Below are 19,425 nucleotides of genomic sequence, written 5' to 3' on the forward strand. Positions count from 1 at the left end.
TGGCTGTGGATTTGTCATAAATAGCTCTTATTATTTTGAGATACGTCCCATCAATACCTAGTTTATTGAGAGTTTTAACATGAAGGGCTGTTGAATAGTGTCGAAGGCCTTTTCTGCATCTATTGAGATAATCATGTGGTTTTTGTCTTTGGTTCTGTTTATATGATGGATTACATTCATTGATTTGCATATGTTGAACCAGCCTTGCATCCCAGGGATGAAGCCAACTTGATCATGGTGGATAAGCTTTTTGATGTGCTGCTGGATTTGGTTTCCCAGTATTTTATTGGAGATTTTTGCATTGATGTTCAACAGGGATATTGGTCTAAAATTCTCTTTTTCTGTTGTGTCTCAGCCAGGCTTGGGTATCAGGATGATGCTGGCCTCATAAAATGAGTTAGGGAGGATTACCTCTTTTTCTATTGATTGAAATCTTTTCAGAAAGAATGGTACCAGCTCCTTTTTGAACCTCTGATAGAATTAGGCCATGAATTCATCTGGTCCTGGACATTTTTTGGTTGGTAAGCTATTAATTATTGCCTCAATTTCAGAGCCTGTTATTGGTCTATTCAGAGATTCACAACTTCTACCTTGTTTAGTCTTGGGAGGGTGTATGTGTCGAGGAATTTACCCATTTCTTCTAGATTTTCTAGTTTATTTGTGTATAGGTGTTTATAGTATTCTCTGATGGTAGTTTGTATTTCTATGGGATTGGGATTGATGGTCATATCCCCTTTATCATTTTTTATTGTGTCTATTTTATTCTTCTGTTTTCTTAGTCTGACTAGCAGTCTATGAATTTTGTTGATCTTTTCAAAAAACCAGCTCCTGGATTCATTGATTTCTTCAAGGGTTTTCTGTGTCTCTATCTCCTTCAGTTCTGCTCTGATCTTAGTTATTTCTTGTCTTCTGCTAGCTTTTGAATGTGTTTTCTCTTGCTTCTCTAGTTGTTTTAATTGTGACGTTAAGGTGTCAATTTCAGGTTTTTCCTACTTTCTCTTGTGGGCCTTTAATGCTATAAATTTCTGTCTACACACTGCTTTAAATGTGTCCCAGAGATTCTGGTATGTTGTGTCTTTGTTCTCATTGGTTTCAAAGAACATCTTTATTTCTGCCTTCATTTTGTCACACAACCAGTAGTCATTCAGGAGCAGGTTGTTCAGTTTCCATGTAGTTGAGCTGTTTTGAGTGAGTTTCTCAATCCTGAGTTCTAGTTTGATTGCACTGTGGTCTGAGAGACAGTTTGTTATAATTTCTGTTCTTTTACATTTGCTGAGGAGTGCTTTACTTCCAACTATGTGGTCAATTTTGGAATAAGTGCAATGTGGTGCTGAGAAGAATGTATATTCTGTTGATTTGGAGTGTAGAGTTCTGTAAACATCTATTAGGTCCTCTTGGTGCAGAGCTGAGTTCAATACCTGGATATCCTTGTTGACTTTCTGTCTCATTGATCTAATGTTGACAGTGGGCTGTTAAAGTCTCCCAGTAGTACTTTGTGGGAATCTAAGTCTTGTTTTAGGTCTCTAAGGGCTTGCTTTATGAATCTGTGTGCTCCTGTATTGGGTGCATATAGATTTAGGATAGTTAGCTCTTCTTGTTGAATTTATCCCTTTACCATTATGTAATGGCCTTCTTTTTCTCTTTTGATCTCTGTTGGTTTAACTTCTGTTTTATCAGAGACTAGGATTGTAACGCCTGCTTTTTTTTGTTTTCCATTTGCTTGGTAGATCTTCCTCCATCCCTTTATTTTGAGCCCATGTGTGTATCTATACGTGAGATGGGTCTCCTGAATACAGCACACTGAAGGGTCTTGACTCTTTATCCAATTTGCCAGTTTGTGTCTTTTAATTGGAGCATTTAGTCCATTTACATTTAAGGTTAATATTGTTGTGTGTGAATTTGATCCTGTCATTATGATGTTAGCTGGTTATTTTACTCGTTAGTTGATGCAGTTTCTTCCTAGTATCGATGGTCTTTACAATTTGGCATGTTTTTGCAGTGGCTGGTACCTGTTGTTCCTCTCCATGTTTAGTGCTTCCTTCAGGAGCTCTTGTAAGGCAGGCCTGGTGGTGACAAAATCTCTCAGCATTTGCTTGTCTGTAAAGGATTTTATTTCTCCTTCATTTATGAAGCTTAGTTTGGCTGGATATGAAATTTGGGGTTGAAAATTCTTTTCTTTAAGATTGTTGAGTATTGGCCCCCACTCTCTTCTGGCTTGTAGAGTTTCTGCCAAGAGATCTGTTGTTAGTCTGATGGGCTTCCCTTTGTGGATAACCTAACCTTTCTCTCTGGCTGCCCTTAACATTTTTTCCTTCATTTCAACTTTGGTGAATCTGAAAATTATGTGTCTTGGAGTTGCTCTTCTAGAGGAGTATCTCTGTGGCATTCTCTGTATTTCCTGAATTTGAATGTTGGCCTACCTTGCTAGGTAGGGGAAGTTCTCTTGGATAATATCCTGAAGTGTGTTTTCCAACTAGGTTCCATTCTCCCCGTCACTTTCAGGTACACCAGTCAGACATAGATTTGGTCTTCTCACATAGTCCCATATTTCTTGGAGGCTTTGTTCATTTCTTTTTACTCTTTTTTCTCTAAACTTCTCTTCTTGCTTCATTTCATTCATTTGATCTTCAATCATTGAAACCCTTTCTTCTACTTCATCGAATCAAGCACTGAAGCTTGTGCTTGCATCATGTAGTTCTCATGCCATGGTTTTCAGCTCCATCAGGTCATTTAAGGTCTTCTCTACACTGTTTATTCTAGTTAGTCATTCATCTAATCTTTTTTCAAGGTTTTTAGCTTCTTTGTGATGGGTTCAAACATCCTCCTTTAGCTCAGAGAAGTTTTTTTATTACCGATTGTCTGAAGCCTTCTTCTCTCACCTTGTCAAAGTCATTCTCTGTCCAGCTTTGTTCCATTGCTGCCAAGGAGCTGTGTTCCTTTGCAGGAGAAGAAGCACTCTGATTTTTAGAATTTTCAGGCTTTCTGCTCTGGTTTCTCCTCAACCTTGTGGTTTTATCTACCTTTAGTCTTTGATGATGGTGAAATAAAGATGGGGTTTTGGTGTGGATGTCCTTTCTGTTTGTTAGTTTTCCTTCTAACAGTCAGGACCCTCAGCTGCAGGTCTGTTGGAGTTTGCTGGAGGTCCACTCCAGACCCTGTTTGCCTGGATATCACCAGTGGAGGCTGCAGAACGTGTTGCTGCCTGATCCTTCCTCTGGAAGCTTCATCTCAGAGGGGCACCTGGCTGTATGAAATGTCAGTCGGCCCCTACTGGGAGGTGCCTCCCAGTTAGGCTACTCAGGATTCAGGGATCCACTTGAGGAGGCAGTCTGTCTGCTCTCAGATCTTAAACTCCATGCTGGGAGAACCACTACTCTCTTGAATGCTGTCAGACAGGGACATTTAAGTCTGCAGAAGTTTCTGCTGCCCTTTGTTCAGCTATGCCCTGCCCCCAGAGGTGGAGTCTACAGAGGCAGGCAAGCCTCCTTGAGTTGCGGTGGGTTCCACTGAGTTTAAGCTTTCCATCCACTTTGTTTACCTATTCAAGCCTCAGCAATGGTGGAGGCCCCTCCCCCAGCCTCACTGCCACCTTGCAGTTCGATCTCAGACTGCTGTGCTAGAAGTGAGCAAGGCTCCATGGGCGTGAGACCCTCTGAGCCAGGCGCAGGATATAATCTCCTGGTATTCCATTTGCTAAGACCATAGGAAAACACAGTATTAGGGTGGGAGTATCCCGATTTTCCAGGTACTATCTGTCATGGCTTCCCTTGGCTAGAAAAGGGGAATTCCCTGACCCCTTGTGCTTCCCGGATGAGGCAATGCCCCACCCTGCTTCGGCTGACACTCCATGGGCTGCATCCACTGTTCGACAAACCCCAGTGAGATGAACCCAGTACCTCAGTTGGAAATGCAGAAATCACCTGTCTTCTGCATCGCTCATGCTGGGAGCTGTAGACTGGAGCTATTCCTATTCAACCATCTTGGAACCTCCTCCCCCAAAGCACTTTTTTCTAATAATTCTAGCCAACTTGAAAATAATGACTTTCTCTGCCAAAAGATACTTTTCCTTCATAATTATAAATATTTTAATGTAAAATACATTGTGTAATTTCTCTAAGTGCCAAAAGCCTAGAAACTTATCTCTTTCTCTTTTTTTATTTAATCTTTAAGCCCTCATACTGGTCTCAATATACGGTATGTTTTTATAAATATATGTATGCTGAATCAATGAATAAAGATACGATATGTGGACAAAACTAATTACACATAAGTAAAATATTTCAGCATTGCAAAATTGTTATGCCTAGGCAAGTATCTAGTGCAGGGAGGGAATGATTACTTTTTAACTCTCACCTACTCCATCTCAAGTAAATCTACTCTCTAATGGAGATTGTTGAATGGCTAGAAAGCTGCACATGTTACTGAAATCCTTCATTATACCACTTAAATATCCCTGTCTTTTTCCTCAATAACCAAAATTTATAGTAGGTAATAACACATTCATCTAGGATAGTAAACTCATGCTATGGAGAAAGAATTGATGGAGACCACAACCATCTTTTCTTCTTTATCTGCAAGTTAAAGTTACAGAAATCAGGTATTTAAATTCATAGTTTTCAAATGACATTCCATGGACCCCTGGGGGCTGCCCTTAGTAAGTAAGGGAAAACCTGAGTAGATGGCAGTGGGTGTTTCACCATTAGCATCCCTCTCCACCAAATTAAAAAAAATAATAAAATAAAATCTGTTTTTAATCTTTTATATATAACAGTCTAGGTAAAATTGACTTTGGGGAAAAAAGTAAAAATTTGGATCACCTATCTAAATGAGTACTGTTTCCTTTAAGGTAGCAAAGTTCAATAATTATACATACGTTGCACTATTGAAGCTTCTCCAAATATTTTGGACCCTTCTCTGGAAACTGATGTTAGACAGGTTGGTCCAAACTTTTGAGTTTCTTCTTTGGTGGAAAACCTTCAACTCTTAAAGTTGACAGACTTACAAAGCAGTCAATTTATTCAGACTCATTCTGAAGTTCATGATAGGAGATTAAGACACATAATTAATATCCTGTTTGGTCAAATGTGACTACAAAGCAATGAGATGTGCACTGTCCATGTGGACAAGGGCAAAGGAAGTGTTGGAAAATGGAATGGGTGTCTTTCAGCTCCCTCATATATTTATGCAAATCAAAATCCTGAAAGCACTGGAGAGTTTGGTTATAATGTTTATATGTCCAAATTATTTTAAGTCTTCTGCTAATTTAACATGTTAGAGAGAAAAACAAAGATGGAGAGAAAGTTCTCTATTTTTTTTTCTAGAATCAGAAAGTACTTAGCTAGCCTTTGTTAGTCATCCTCTCACTATAAAGTTCATAAATTCATACACTTTCTTAAATGGCCCTTAAGATCCACCACTTCCTGCCAATTGAATTTTTTAACTTTACTGTCCATACTTAAGACTGTGACTAATGACCTTCCAATATAAAAACAAAATGAATAAGAAGGTTTATTACTTGTTTACTGCCAATCTTTCTGGAATTTCCAACAAATTAGAAATAATTTTTAATAACAGGAAAGTTAGTTGATATGTACAAAAAGCATTTCAATTATTAGTTTTGATTTATTAATAATGTGTATTATTAGTAGCTCTGACTTCTTGACTTCTTACTCAGTGTCATGCAATGTGTCTTTACAAACAATGTCCCATTCAATCCACATGCAAACCTTGCCCACAGTCTCGTGGCTTATAAATGGTAGAGACTGAGTGAACCCACTCACATGCTCTCCTCATTCAGGTCTCTGCTCAAATCTTGCCTTCCTAGCCTCTGAGATTCTCTATAATATACTTGCTTTGTTTTCCTTAATACCACTTATCACTCCTAATAAATTATACATAGATTCCTCTACCCACACCTCCAAACTTTAAAAGCAGTTTTAAAGAAAATGCTTTCTACCAAATTTATAGTGCAATGTAACAGTGCCTGGCCCACAATAAGTCCTCAGTAAATATCTATTAAATAAATGAACAGATGCTTGAATTAATGTTTGATAAATAAATGAATAAAAGAAGAAATAGGCATAGATTCCTCTCTTCTTTAATCTCAGGTGTTTTTACTACATCATACCACTTCACAATATCAGACATCTTATTGCTAAAGGCAACAAATTCCTTCCATCTACTATCCTGAAATCTCTATTCCCAAGTAATTGCCCATTTTATTAGTAACACAGGGCAGGAAACCTGGATCTCTAACTGGAGGCTGCAGGATAGGATTGAGGGCAGTAGTGAGGCTCCGTTGGTGTAGAAAGACAAAACAAGCATTGGGGAGCCAGCTGTCCCCTGAGGAACCCTCATATATCCTAGAAATGGAGAAATGCCAAGGAAGGTTGCCATCCCAGATCAAGAGCAGTAGTCTGGGTAGAAAGACTAGAAAGTACTCCATGCCAAGGAAGGTTGCCATCCCAGATCAAGAGCAGTAGTCTGGGTAGAAAGACTAGAAAGTACTCCATAATAGGGAAGAAAGGAAATGGTGAACACAATCCTCAACTCACCGTTAAGATTTAAATCCACCCAATAGGTGGCAGGCCAGGTTATCCATTGTCTACTTTATTTCCAAGAAACAGAGATAGGCATATAAGGAAAAATTAAGAAACATTTAAATAGCACAGGAACTATTCTAGAAGACAACAAAGGGAAATACTTTTAATTGAGGAAAAATAACTAAAAGGTAGAAACAGTAAAGAAATTTAAAACATTTTTAAAAAGTAAAATATACTTACACAGTAAAAGGAACATATTTATAGCATGCGGCAAGATGATCAGATAATATTTCTAAAATGGAAGTAAGATTTCAAAACAAATAACTCAGTGCAGCAAGACAATCAGATATTTCTAAAATTGAGGTAAGATTTTTGAAACAAATAATTCAATAGAGTAGCAGAATAAATATATCCAAAATTACATTACTTAACTGGAATACGGGGTTATGGAACTCTCCCAGAAGGCACTAGAAAAAGATAAAGTAGAAGAAAAACATAAAGAAAAAAAGAAGACAACAATTTTTGAAAACAGAAGTGTTGAAATCTATTCAATTGGAAAACGAAAAGAGAAAATAAAGAGTAAACAAAAAGGATTAAAAAGTTGGTGAAATTATAACCAAGAATCTTTCCAAAACTAAAGGAGGATTTACCCTCACTTTGAAAGGGCTCTGTGGCAGAGGAAATTTTCTGCTTGTACCAAACTCTTTCACTGACTACCTAGGCATACAGGAAGAGTACATTTTTCATTGTTTCTTTGCATCAAGGTGGAGTTAAATGACTAATTCTAGACCTGAGGTGCCTAATTACCTGAATTATCATGTGAACAACTATAACACATCACTCTCAAATTGCTAGAATTAGAAGAAATTTTTTCAAAAATAGAAAATATTTAAATATCACAACCAACGAGCATATTCTTGTGAGCTTGTGTATGTGGAGACAGCATGAAGGGAGAGGGATAAAGAAATGTAAAGCAAAAGAAAAAACAGGCCCGCTCTCACCATGTGAGACAGCTGTTCCTCCCTTGCCTTATGCCATAATTTTAAGTTTCCTGAGGTCCTAACTGGAAGCAGTTGTCAATGCTATGCTTCCTATAGAGTGTGCAGAACTGTCAGCCTTAAACTTCTTTTCTTAATTTTTTTTAAAAAAGAAAAATCTGGACCAATATTCCCTGAATAAAGTTTATTCTTATGCATACAAGAAACATTCTTAAAAATCCATATATAACGTGCACAAATAATGTGCCCAAAGAATCCACATCTTAAAGGTTATATATACTCAAACCATAGTGCAAAAACACTGGAGATAAGTTAAAAAAGAATATCTTTAAAGCAATCAAATGCATAGAAATTTCTAAAATAGATATACCACTAACATACTGAGAAAAGAATCTAATTGTTTCTTGACAATGAAGTATTACATTTCAAAATATGTGAGATACAACTAAAAAAAGAAAAAACTTTTGCTGTAAATACATTTATCACAAAACAACAAAGATTGAAAATAAATGAGCAAAACAACAAACCCAAGATGCAAGAGAAATTAAATCAAACTCATGAAATTGGAAAAAGGCAAAACAGTAAATGTAAGAAATTCAAGAAAAAGAACACAGTAAACTCAAACAAACCAAAAAGAAGGAAATAATAATAACAAAATATCGTGAATCAATAAAACAAAGAAAAAATAGAAATAATAAGGAGAAGCTTGGTCTGTGAAGATGTCTGACAGGTCAGATCAAAAATACATAGTAAAACTAGAAAAAAGTACACAAAGCTAATGTAAATGATATTTTTAAATTGAAGAATATTGTGAAAAACTATGCAACAAATTTGAAAATCAGTAAAAGGGAAAGTTTGTGGAAAAAAATGAAACATCAATATAGCACTCAATTATTAATAGAAAACTTAAAAAAAGTAACATAATTTAAGAAAATGAATTAGTGCTTCCCATTCAAGCCACCACCACCCCTAGCAAAAAGCCTGTACTCAGCAATTGAAAAGTAAATTCCACAAACATTTGAAGAACAATATCTCCTAATGTATATAAATTCTTTTATAAAATAATAAAAAAAACTTTTGAAACTAATATTATCTTCATTTTTCAACTTTTATTTTAGATTCAGGGGGTACATTTACAGATTTGTTATATGAGTATATTGTGTGACTCTGAGGTTTGCAGTGTGAATGATCCCATCACTCAGATAATAAGCATAGTACATTGCCCCTGATATGGTTTGGCTCTGTTTTCCCATCCAAATCTCATCTCAAGTTGTAGTTTTTATAATCCCCATGTGTCGGATCAGGTGGGAAGTGATTGGATCACGGGGGCAGTTTTCCCCATGCTGCTGTTCTCGTGATAGTGAGTTCTCATGAGATCTGATGGTTTTATAAGGCAGTTTTCCCTGTTCTTGCTAGCTCTCTCTCTGACCTGCCACCATGTAAGATGTGCCTGCTTCCTCTTCCACCATCATTGTAAGTTTCCTGAGGCCTCCCCAGCCATGAGAGTCAATTAACTCTCTTTCTTTATAAATTACCCAGTTAACTGTGAGTAAATTAATCCTCTGTCTTTATAAATTACCCAGTCTCAGGGAAGTTTGAAATAGACTAATACAGTACCCAATAAGTGGTTTTTCAGCCCTGCTCTCCTCCCTCCTGCCCCCTTATTGTCCCCAGTGTCTATAGTTCCCATCTTCATATCCATGAGTACCAAATGCTTAGCTCTCACATGTAAGTCAGAACATGTGGTATTTGGTGTTCTGCTCCTGCATTAATTTGCTTATGATAATGGTCTCCAGCTGCATACATGTTGCTGCAAGGGACATAATTTCACTTTTTAATGGCTGCATAGTATTTCATAGTGTATATGTACCATGTTTTCTTTATCCAATCCACCATTGATGGGCATCTAGGTTGATTCTAGGTCTTTGCAATTATGAATAGTGCTACAATAAACATACAAGTGCATGGGTCTTCTTGGTGTAACAATGTATATTTGTTTGGATGTAAATACAGTAATGGGATTCCTGGATCAAACGGTAATTCTGTTTTAAGTTCTTGGAGAAATCTCTAAACTGTTTTTCACAGGGGCTGAAGTAATTTACATTCCCATAAACAGCATATAAGTGTTCCCTCTTCTCCACAGCCTCATCTGTTGTACTTTGGCTTTTTAATAATGTAATTCTGACATGTGAGATGATATCTTACTGTGGTTTTGATTTGCATTTAGCCAATTATTAGTGACATTGGACATTTTTTTGTGTTTGTGGATTGCTTGTATGACTTCTTTTGCAAAGTGTCTGTTCATGTCTTTTGCCAATTTTTTAAATAAAATTTGGTATTTTTGTTTGTGGAATTAAATTTCATATAGATTCTGGATATTAGATCTTTAATAGATATATAGTTTTCAAATATTTTCACCTATTCCATTGGTTATCTGTTTACTCTATTGATAATTTATTTTCTATGTAGAAGCTCTTTAGTTTAATTAGATTCCACTTGTCATTTTTTCTTGTTTTTCTTTTTTTTTTTCTAATCGCTTTTGAGGACTTAGTCATAAATTCTTTGAGAAAGCTAATGTCCAGAATGATATTTTCTAGATTTTCTTCTAGGGTTCTTATAGTTTGAGGTCTTACATTTAAATCTTTAATTCATCTTGAGTTGATTTTTGTATATCATGGGAGGTAGAGGGTCCAGTTTTCTTCTTCTGCATGTGGCTAGCCAGTTATACCAGCACCATTTATTGAATAGGGAGTCCTTTCCCCATTGCTTATTTTTGTAAACTTCATCAAAGATCATATAACTGTAGGTGTGCGACCTTAGTGCTGGGTTCTCTAACCTATTCCATTGGTCTATATGTCTGTTTTTGTATCAGTACCATGCTGTGAAACTAATATAATCTTGATACAAAAAATCAAAGAATATTAAAAGAATATTACATATCATTTCCACTTATGAAATAAGACCAAAAATAATACTAACTAAAATACTAGTTAACTGAATTCAACAGTATATTAGAAAAACAAGGAGGCATGTCAAGGAATACCTGGCCCAAAATAGATTTCTCAAATATCTAAAAATGTTATTCATAATATTAATAGAGTATAGGAGAGGAAAAAGTTCATGGTAATCTTAGTAGATAGAGAAATCATATATTAATTTTATGTATTCATAACCAAAGCTCTCAGAAAATTTGGAGAAAAATGAAATTTGCAAAACCTGATTTAAGTAATCTACAAAGAAATCTCTAATAATTATCATATTTAATGGAAAAATTTATAATAATTTCCATTAAAATCAAGAAAAAAATCATTGCACCACTGAAAGTCCCATCCAATGCATAAGAATAATATTCAAGACAGAAAGTGAAGAAACAATTTTGACATTATTTGTGTACAATATGATTATTCACATAGAACATCTATCATGACCAAAAGAAAAATTATAAAAGTGGGACATGGCTCATGCCTGTAATTCCAGCATTTTAGGAGACTGAGGTGGGCAGATCACTTGAGCTCGGGAGTTCAAGACCAACCTGGGCAACATAGTGAAACCCTGTCTCTACAAAAAATACAAAAATTAATCAGGTGTGGTGGTGCATGCCTGCAGTCCCAGCTATGCAGGAGGCTGAGGTGAAATGTTCCCTTAAGTCTGGGAGGCAAAGGTTGCAGTGAGCCAAGATTGCACCACTGCCCTCCATGCTGGGTGACAGATAGAGATCCTGTTTCAAAAAAAAAAAGTCATAAACATTTATAATGAGTTAGCAAGGATGCAAGATCCAAAATTAAAAAATCAGTAGCATTATTCTATAGCAGAAATTACCAATTATAAAATGTAATTTTTAATGTTTTTAATAATAAAATCTATAATAATATAATAATAAAATAGTTTTAATAATAAAAAACTATAATAACATAATAATAATAAATAATAATATAATAATTTAACACTATCTTTTATAGGAAATATTTAAGGTATAGGATGACCTTCACTAAAGAATCCTTTTAAAAATAACTAAAGAGACCTAAGCAAATATACCATGTTCATTGATAACAGAGCATTACATCATAAAGAGGTTAATTCTCCCCAAATTATACAATTTGTATAAGTGTAATAAACTTTAAATAAGTATGATATAATTTTAAGAATATCTCAGCAATAATTCTCCCTAGAATTTAGGGAAGTATGAGGTCTGATAATACATAGGATAACATTTTTCAAGGACAAAGAGAGGTGAATCTCCCTGTTTAAAACATTTGAAAACACAGTAACTGAAACAAATAAACTGAGACAAGAACAGATAAAGAGAACAATGTTAAAACTTAATAAATGGTACAGATGGCACAACAAATACATTGAGAAAGAGTATTAAATGATGTTGGGGATATTTTAACACTTTTCATTATGAAGAGGACGAAGAAAGATCCCCAGCTCCTACCATATAAAAAGTAAATTCTTATAAATAATGGTCTAAGTGTGAAAGGTAAAACTGTATAAGAAAACATAAGAACATTTGTATGACTTTCATAATGGGAATTTTTTTCTTTTTTTCTTTTTTTTTTAATGCAGTTTTGCTCTGTCGCCCATGCTAGAGTGCAGTGGTGCCATCTCGGCTCACTGTAACCTCCACCTCCTGGGTTCGAGTGGTTAACCTGCCTCAGCTTCCTGAGTAGCTGGGATTACAGGCCCACGTCACCATGCCCAGCTAATTTTTGTATTTTTAGTAGAGAGGGGGTTTCACCATGTTGGCCAGGCTGGTTTTGACTCCTGACCTCAAGTGATCTGCCCACCTCGGCCTCCCAAAGTGCTAGGATTACTGGCGTGAGCCACCGTGCCAGGGACTAACAGGAAGGCAGAGCAAGATGGCAAAATAGAACTCTCCAGCGATCATCCCCTCACAGAAACATTAATTTGAACATCCATCCATGCACGAAAATGCCTTCATAAGAGCTAATGAATTCAGGTGGACATCATAGTACCTGGTTATAGCAAAATAATAAAAGATAAATTGAAGAGTGTAAGAAGGACAATGTTACATTCCCACATCTAAAAGTCTGAAAATAGAACTACCACATGATCCAGAAATCCCACTACTGGATTTATACACTAAGGAAATGAAATCGATATGTCAAAGAGATAACTGCAACCCCGTCTTTATTGCAGCACTATTCACAATAGCCAAGATATGGAACCAAACTAAGTGTCCATGAACAGATGAATAGATAAAGAAAATGTGGTATAAATATACAATGGAATACTACTTGACCATAAAATGAAGGAAATCCTGTCTTTTGCAACAACATGGATGAACCTGGAGGACATTATGTTAAGTGAAATAAATCAGACAAATAAGGACAAATACCATATAATCTAACTCATATATAAAATAATAAAAAATTGATCTCATAGGAATATAGAGTAGAATGATAATTATCAGAGGCTAGAAAGGTTGGGGGTGGGAGGGAGGCATTTGCAAATATGTGAAAGGATACAAAATTATAGTTAGGAAGAATAAATTCACCAGTGCTACTGTATGGCATGGTGACTATAGTTTATGATGACATGTTGTATTATTGAAAAATGCTTCCCAGGCATGGTGGCTCACTGCTGTGATTCCAGCACTTTTGAAGGCCAACATGGGAAAATTACTTGAGGCCAGGAGATAGAGATCAGCCTGGGCTACATACCAAGACCCTATCTCTACAAAAAAATTAAACAATTAGCTGAGAGTGGTAGTATGTGCCTGTAGTCCCAGCTACTCAGGAGGCTGAAGCGAGAGAATAGCTTGAGCCCAGGAGTTCACGGCTGCAGTGAGCTATGATCACACCACTGCACTCCAGCCTGGGTGACAGAATGAGACCCCACCTTCCCCTGCAAAAAAGAATTAAAACAAAAAAAAAAAAAGAAAAACGCTAAGAGAGGCATACCTTAAGTGTTCATACCAGGAAAATAACTATATGAGGTGATGCGTATGTTAATGATCTAGATGTAACCAGTCCACAATATAGATACTTCAAAACATCATGTTGTACAAAATAAATACACATGATTTCATCTAGCGATTTCAAAAATAAATCTAAAATATATCAAAAGAAAAAAATAAAAGGAACTAATAATAACACCTCCCTATAAAGTGCTTATCTCAGTGCCTAGTTTATAAAATACTTATATTAATTTTTAGTATTATTCTTCCCAATAGTTTTTATACTTATTTTCAAATGTTCTTTATAATCTACCAACTATGCTGTCATTTTCTGAGTTCTATAATGTTTTAAGTTTTTCAAATAGCCAGAAAGCTGACCATATTAGTTGGGGTTCTCTGGAGAGACAGAACTAATAGGATATATGTATATATGAAAGGAAGTTTATTAAGGAGGATTGACTCACACAGTCACAAGCTAAAGTCCCACGGTAGACCACCTGCAAGTTGAGGAGCAAGGAAGCCAGTGGTAAATAAGTCCAAGTCCCAAAACCTCACAAGGAGGGAAGAAGACAGTGCAGCCTTCAGTCCGTGGCCAAAGGCCTGGGAGCACCTGGCAAACCACTGGTATACGTCCAAGAGTCCAAAAGCTGAAAAACCTGGAGTCTGATGTTCAAGGGCAGGAAGCATCCAGCATGAGAGAAAGATGAAGGCCAAAGAATCAGCAAGTTGGCTCTTCCATCTTCTCCTGCCTGCTTTATTCTAGCTGCCCTGGCAGCTGATTAGATGGTGCCCACCCAGACGGAGGGTGGGTCTGCCTTGCCCAGTCCACTGACTCAAATGTTAATCTCCTTTGGCAACACCGTCTTAGACATACCCAGGAACAATACTTTGCATCCTTCAATCCAATCAAGCTAACACTCACTTTTTTTGTTTTCGTTTTGTTATAGAGTCTTGCTCTGTCACCCAGGCTGGAGTGTAGTGGTGCGATCTTGTTTCACTGTAACCTCCGCCTCCTGGGTTCAAGAGATTCTGTGCTTCAGCCTACCAAGTAGCTGGGATTGCAGGCATGGGCCACTGTGCAGGGCTAACTTTTGTATTTTTAGTAGAGACAGGGTTTCACCATGTTGGCCAGGCTGGTCTTGAACTCCTGGCCTCAAGTGATCTGCCTGCCTTGGCCTCCTAAAGTGCTGGGATTACAGGCATGAGCCACCACACCTAGCCAAGTTGAAACTCAACCATCACACTGATCAACCAATAAATTCAAATGTTCTAGGTGACTGAGATGTTGGTTTTCAGCCCTAAACTTCAAAATCCTCTTATATCTCTCAATAAAATAAGAAACTATATAATTATCTTAAACTTCAAGTTGTCTGTTCTCTAAAATATATTTAATAACATGAATAAGAAATTGTAAAACTATATAAATAAAGCGCTATACTACCCATATATCACTAAGGTGACCATTTTATAATTTGGAGGATTATATAAATACTTTAGCCTATGGCCTTTTAAAGCATTACTGCAGTGAGTTATATATGTATTTATTCCAGATGTACATTCACGAATATTTTTATTCTTAGAATGATATCTTCTACATAACACTTGGAAAAAACTGAAATTACAGGATGCAGAATTGGGTTTGAGAAAGAAATTTTGGTGATTTGCACAATTGGCAAGTCGAGCCATCTTTAACTTAAACCCTGGCTCAAACTAAAGTTTATTTCTTCTATGTATAATATTTAGGATTGCACAGAGAAGAAAATATGGTGTGATTTTCATCAGACAATGCCAATCTATTGTTTGGGGAGAAATTAAAATTAACCAAAATTTTAATTAAAAATTTCCAGACATCCAAAGTTCAAAATACCTTTCTCCAACATTTAACTTCCTAAGCAAGCAACATTTCTCCAAAAGTTCTTGTTTGTGTGCCAATAGAACAAAGGTCATAGATACACCAGCTGAAAGAAGACTAAAACCAGATAAAGATAGATGGCACTCTGTGTGAACACCAAGTTTCATTTATTGTGATACTCCTGGTGCAATTTTGAGGAAACATGCCCTAATTAAATTCCAACACATTCCTGGTAATAATAGTGGCAGAAACAAGTTTTACAGGGCTTGTTTTAGAGCTGGTCCTCTCAAAAGCCGATCTAAGACAAGGGTTTATGTGTGAGTACTTTATTCATGAATGTAATCCCAGAAAGCAGGACTGAGGAACAAGAATAAAAGAGTGAAGTAAAAAAATCAAGCCAATAAATGTATGTAGTTGTTCTCTGCTACGGGAAACTGGTTGCTCCATCCCTCAATGATCACCTGAGAGGGTTAAGAAAAGTATCTAGCCACCATCTGTCCACTGGAAAAAAAAAAAAAAAACAGAGGGCATTTACCAATCAGCTCCCATCCCCAAATTTTTAGTTTACACACACACACAAATAACAAATAGAACGTAGTCACCATAGGTCACCCATGATGTCGTATCAGATAATTCCTAGACCAGGAATGGAAGCACTCAGCTCAAATCCAACCAATGCGCCAAGATGCAGTGGGGTAGGATGCTGTCAGATTCATGTGCATGAAAGTGCTGGAAGCCTATGCAGAACTGGTTGGTGCAGTAGTGGTTGGAATAGAGAGTATAATTTTACTTTCAGATTTCAGATGAGGCACAAAAGGTGTCCCTTACTCATAATCCATAGAGAAAATAGATGACTTTTCCATAAGAGATAATTACTTTCCTGATCTCTAAGTTTGCCAGTAGAATAGCTGCCAGGAAAATAGTGTTATAGATAGATTGGAGATTCTGTACCCGAGGCAGAGGAGACCTGGTTAGGATGTAATCTATTGCTCTTACAACTTTATTATTATTACTGCATTGAGAGATTATCAACAAAATGAACTTAGTTTCCCAGTCATTAATTCAACAAAACAAACTTCAAGAAACTTTGTTAAATTAGATTTTAGTCCGAGGTTTTTTTTCCCATGTTAATTTATTAAATGACATTACGTTTTCATTTAAACACTCTTCTGTGTTGTTAATTCAAATCAACATATCTGATACTAAGGAGTCTGTGTCAATTTCATTTCTGAGCAACTCAGCAGCTTGGAGCAAAGTAATAATCAAATCTTACCAAGAATAAAAATTAAATATATAAAAAGTAAAACAAAACCAAATAGCAATCCCCAATGCTAGAGTTTCATAATTAATATAAACAAAAACATATTTAATCTGCTCTCAAATGTAAATAACACCAACAGCATATTCATAGCTCACAAATGCAATTTGTGAAATAATTTTAAAACAAAGAAAGAAGAAAGCAAGTTTACCACTTTATATATTTCAGAAAGAATAACTTGCTCTATCTTTAAGAAAGGAAATCTAGAAGACTTAAGTTACAATGGAAGAAATGCAATCAATTCAGCTTCCAAGAAAAATTATAACAGTAACACTACTATGTTTCATGATATCATTTAAAAATAGTTTCTTTTTTTATTATACTTTAAGTTCTGGGTTACATGATCAAAATGTGCAAGTCTGTTACATGCGTATACAAATGCCATGGTGGTTTACTGTACCCATCAACCCATCAGCTACATTAGGTATTTCTCCTAATGCTATCCCTCCCCTAGCTCCCCTGAGCCCCCAACAGGCCTCGGTGTACGATGTTCCCTTCCCTGTGTCCATGTGTTCTCATTGTTCAACTCCTACTTATGAGTGAGAACATGCAGTGTTTGGTTTTCTGTTCCTGTGTTAAGTTTGCTGAGAATGATGGTTTCCAGCTTCATCCATATCCCTGTAAAGGACATGAACTCATCCTTTTTTAAGGCTGCATAGTATTCTATGGTGTATATGTGCCACATTTTCTTTATCCAGTCTATCATTGATGGGCATTTGGGTTGGTTCCAAGTCTTTGCTATTGTGAATAGTGCTGCAATAAATATATGTGTTCATGTGTCTTTATAGCAGCACGATTTATAATCCTTTGGATATATACCCAGTAATGGGATTGCTGGGTCAAATGGTATTTCTGATTCTAGATCCTTGAGGAATCACCACACTGTCTTCCACTATGGTTGAACTAATTTACGCTCCCACCAACAGTGTAAAAACCATTCCTATTTGTCCACATCCTTTCCAGCATCTATTGTTTTCTGACTTTTAATGATCGCCATTCTAACTGGTTTGTGATGGTATCTCACTGTGGTTTTGATTCGCATTTCTGTAATGACCAGTGATGATGAGGTTTTTTTCATATGTTTGTTGGCTGTATAAATGTCTTTTATTTTATTTTATTTTATTTTATTTTGTTTTATTTATTTTTTAAGACAGGATCTCACTCTGTTGCTCAGGCTGGAGTGCAGTGGCATGATCTCGGCTCACTGCAACCTTCACCTCTGGGTTCAAGCAATTCTCCTGTCTCACCCTCCCAAGTAGCTGGGACTACAGGCACCCGCCACCATGCCCGGCTAATTTTTTCTTTCTTTCTTTTTTTTTTTTTTTTTGTATTTTTAGTAGAGAGGGGGTTTCACCATGTTAGCCAGGATGGTCTCAATCTCCTGACCTTGTGATCTGCCTGCCTTGGTCTCCCAAAGTGCTAGGATTACAGGTGTGAGCCACCATGCCAGGCTCAAATGTCTTCTTCTGAGAAATGTCTGTTCATATCCTTCACCCACTTTTTGATGGGTTGATTATTTCTTGTAAATTTGTTGAAGATCCTTGCAGATTCTGCATACCAGCCCTTTGTCAGACAGATAGATTGCAAAAATTTTCAACCACACTGTAGGTTGCCTGTTCACTCTGATGATAGTTTCTTTTGCTGTGAAGAAGCTCTTTAGTTTAATTACATCTCATTTGTCAATTTTGGCTTTTGTTGCCATTGCTTTCGGAGTTTTAGTCATGAAGTCTTTGCCCATACCTAGGTATTGCCTAGGTTTTCTCCTAGGATTTTTATGGTTTTAGGTCTTACATTTAAGTCTTTAATCCGTCTTCAGTTAATTTTTTATAAGGTGTAAGGAAGGGTTCCAGTTAGAGTTTTCTGCATATGGTTGGCCAGTTTTCCGAACACCATTTATTAAATAGGGAATCCTTTCCCCATTGCTTATTTTTGTCAGGTTTGTCAAAGATCAGATGGTTGTAGATGTGTGGTATTATTTCTGAGGCCTCTGTTCTGTTCCATTCGTCTATATAACTGTTTTGGTACCAGTACTATCCTGTTTTGGTTATGGTAGTCTTGTAGTATAGTTTGAAGTCAGGTGGTGTGATGCCTCCAGCTTTGTCATTTTGCTTACGACTGTCTTGGCTATAAAGGGTCTTTTTTGGCTCCATATAAAATTTAAAGTAGTTTTTTCTAATTCTGTGAAGAAAGTCAATGGTAGCTTGATGGGGATAGCATGGAATATATAAATTACTTTGGGCAGTATGGCCATTTTCATGAATGGCAAGATGGCCAAATAGGAATAGCTCTGGTCTGTAGTTCCCAGCGAGATCAATGCAGAAGGCAGGTGATTTCTGCATTTCCAACGGAGGTACGCAGTTCATCTTATTGGGACTGGTTAGGCAGTAGGTGGAGCCCACAGAGGGCGAGCAGAAGCAGGGTGGGGTATTCCCTCACCTGGGAAGTGCAAGGGGTCAGGGAACTCCCTCCCCTAGTTAAGGGAAGCTGTGAGGGACAGTGCTGTGAGGGACAATGCATTCTGGCCCAGATACTATGCTTTTCCCATGGTCTTCACAACCTGCAGACCAGGAGATTCCCTCAGGCGCCTACACCACTAGGGCCCTGGGTTTCAAGCATGAAGCTGGGCAGCAGTTTGGGCAGACATCAGGATAGCTGCAGGAGTTTTTTTTCATACCCCAGTGGTGCCTGGAACATCAGCGAGATAGAACTGTTCACTCCCCTGGAAAGGGGACTGAAGCCAGGGAGCCAAGTGGTCTAGCTTAGCGGATCCCACCCCCATGGAGTCCCGCAAGCTA

This window comes from Pongo pygmaeus, chromosome 13 (assembly GCF_028885625.2).
Source record: "Pongo pygmaeus isolate AG05252 chromosome 13, NHGRI_mPonPyg2-v2.0_pri, whole genome shotgun sequence".
NCBI lineage: Eukaryota > Metazoa > Chordata > Mammalia > Primates > Hominidae > Pongo > Pongo pygmaeus.